This window comes from Oncorhynchus keta, chromosome 4 (genome assembly GCF_023373465.1).
Source record: "Oncorhynchus keta strain PuntledgeMale-10-30-2019 chromosome 4, Oket_V2, whole genome shotgun sequence".
Classification (NCBI taxonomy): Eukaryota; Metazoa; Chordata; class Actinopteri; order Salmoniformes; family Salmonidae; genus Oncorhynchus; species Oncorhynchus keta.
The window spans coordinates 78565041-78568141 of record NC_068424.1 but is presented as its reverse complement, the minus strand read 5'-3'; the positions used below and the strand labels follow the sequence as shown (position 1 = coordinate 78568141).

The following is a 3101-nucleotide window of genomic DNA, read 5'->3' as shown; positions in this document are numbered from 1 at the left end:
AAGTAATCTAACAATTTCACAACAACTACCTTATACACACACAAGTGTAAAGGAATGAATAAGAATATGTACATAAAAATATATGGATGAGCGATGACTGAACGGCATAGTCAAGATGCAGTAGATGGTATAGAGTACAGTATATACATATGAGATGAGTAATGTAGGGTATGTAAAAGTACAGTATATACATATGAGATGAGTAATGTAGGGCATGTAAGAGTACAGTATATACATATGAGATGAGTAATGTAGGGTACGTAAGAGTACGGTATATACATATGAGATGAGTAATGTAGGGTATGTAAGAGTACAGTATATACATATGAGATGAGTAATGTAGGGTACGTAAGAGTACAGTATATACATATGAGATGAGTAATGTAGGGTATGTAAGAGTACAGTATATACATATGAGATGAGTAATGTAGGGTACGTAAGAGTACAGTATATACATATGAGATGAGTAATGTAGGGTACGTAAAAGTACAGTATATACATATGAGATGAGTAATGTAAGGTACTTAAGAGTACATTATATACATATGAGATGAGTAATGTAGGGTATGTAAGAGTACAGTATATACATATGAGATGAGTAATGTAGGGTATGTAAGAGTACAGTATATACATATGAGATGAGTAATGTAGGGTATGTAAGAGTACAGTATATACATATGAGATGAGTAATGTAGGGTATGTAAGAGTACAGTATATACATATGAGATGAGTAATGTAGGGCATGTAAGAGTACAGTATATACATATGAGATGAGTAATGTAGGGTACGTAAGAGTACGGTATATATTTATGTATTATGCACTCTGGATAAGAGCGTCTGTTGAATGAGCGTCTGTTTAAATGTAAAGTCCTAGAGTCAACACATCTCAGTGACAGAAATCAATTGATCCTACTGGGGCCAAATGAAGCCACTATTGGAAAGCTGTTTTTTTTTTCAGTAAACATGGGTCAACTAGGGTAGACGGAAGGAGAAACAACTGAGCGACAACTTGTGAACAAAGCTACTTTATATTGACAGTACTTGAATAATTATTTATTTTTTAAATGAAAAACTAGGGATTTCCTGCACTAACAAGTTTAGCTCAATTCCATGTATATTTCACAGCAATCACGTATCTCCTGCACAATGTATACATGCAAAACTACATAAAAGTGCTTATAGTGAAATGAAATAGTCCCAAATAGTGCACCATATGCAAACTGTTCCCACATTGTGACATATCCTAAGCCATGGCCAGACATGACGGCACTCAGGATCAACTGTAACGTTCACAGTAAGTCACTTGGTAACACTTTGATGAATAAGTCTTTTTAACTGCACATACATGTTTAGAATAGCCTTTGAATGCGTTATAAATCATTAAAACATGTTACAAATTCTTATGATTTGTAAGACTTCATGATTTGTAAGGCTAAATGCATAGAAATGTCAAAAACTTCATTAGCTAAAGTTAAGCTAGCATCAGTCAACACTGACATGACAGAACAGAAACTTAACCAAGGTCCTCTGAGTTGACCCCTTCTAAAACTTTTAATTTAACCTGTAACTAGGCAAGTCAGTTAAGAACAAATTCTTATTTTACAATGACAGCCTATGGACAGTGGGTTAACTGCCTCCTTCAAGGGGCAGAACAACAGATTTTTACCTTGTCAGCTCAGGGATTTGATCCAGCAAACTTTCGGTTACTAGTCCAAAGCTCTAATCACTAGGCTACCTGCCTCTGTGGTGTTAACTTACCCAAGGTTCTCTGAGTTAACCCCTTCTTTCTATTTTCCTCTTATGCTTCAGGGATTTTACAGATCCAGCAAAACGAGAGTGACACGCTCCGTTCTTCTTCCATCTCATGGGAATCCCATAAACCACTCGCGCAATATTGTAAACTCCATCAGTGTCAGTAGCTGGCTGGTGTTACTCACTCCATTCCACTCAGGAGCTTTGCAGTAGAGTACAAAGACACTCCTAGCTCCCTGAAGAACTCCATGGTCCCCACCCACTTCTCCCACTGTCCCCTCCTCCCTCCCTCCCTCACACACTTATACACCATACACACACACACCACACACACACACACACACACACACACACACACACACACACACACACACACACACACACACACACACACACACACACACACACACACACACACATGCACAGATTGTGGGCTGTTTTTTTTCTTCATGTTGGCCTGCTGGGCTGGGACCAGAGAAGAGCTCAGTACTCTCAGGATGTGTATTGAAACAATTGTTGTTGGTGGTGTCTGTCCTGTTTGGATAGTCTAACTCTCAGGTTTGGGAAATCAAATCCTGTCACGCTCTGGTCAGCTAACCACCATCAAGCAACATTATGGACTAAATGTTCAAATGTTCAAACCCTGTTGCTTGTCAAAATAAGATCCCAATGAACTACGTGTCACCAATAGTATTATATTTGATTCATTTAACCTTTACTTACAGTGGGGCAAAAAAGTATTTAGTCAGCCACCAAATGTGCAAGTTCTCCCACATGAAAAGATGAGAGAGGCCTGTAAATGTTCATCATAGGTACACTTCAACTATGACATACAAAATGAGAAAAAAAATCCAGAAAATCACATTGTTGTCACGCCCTGGCCTTAGTATTTTGTGTTTTCTTTATTATTGTGGTTAGGCCAGGGTGTGACATGGGTGATTATGTGTTTGTCTTGTCTAGGGGTTTTGTAGATTGATGGGGTTGTGTTTAGTATAGTATTCTAGGTAAGTTTATGGTTGCCTGGAGTGGTTCTCAATCAGAGGCAGGTGTTTATCATTGTCTCTGATTGGGAACCATTTTTAGGCAGCCATATTCTTTAGGTATTTCGTGGGTGATTGTTCCTGTCTCTGTGTTTGTTGCACCAGATAGGGCTGTTTCGGTTTTTCACGTTTCTTGTTTTGTATATTGTTCATTTTTCATCTTTCATTAAAGATGTATAAAGATAACCACGCTGCATTTTGTTCCTCCTCTCTTTCACCAGAAGAAAACCGTAACAATTGTAGGATTTTTAATGAATTTATTTTCAAATTATGGTGGAAAATAAGTTGTAGTGCTGTAATACTGTAGTG

The 3101-nt window shown here is 37.9% G+C and overlaps 1 protein-coding gene across 1 annotated transcript in view; it reads right to left on the bottom strand.

Annotated features, from left to right (window-relative positions):
- Positions 1-1952, bottom strand: part of LOC118375186 (protocadherin Fat 2-like) — a 76748-nt gene extending 74796 nt beyond the window's left edge. Inside the window, exon 1 of the mRNA XM_052516678.1 lies at positions 1759-1952. The gene's annotated coding sequence lies outside the window, so the exon portion shown is untranslated. The remainder of the gene's footprint in view (positions 1-1758) is intronic.
- Between the last annotated feature and the right edge of the window lie 1149 nt (positions 1953-3101).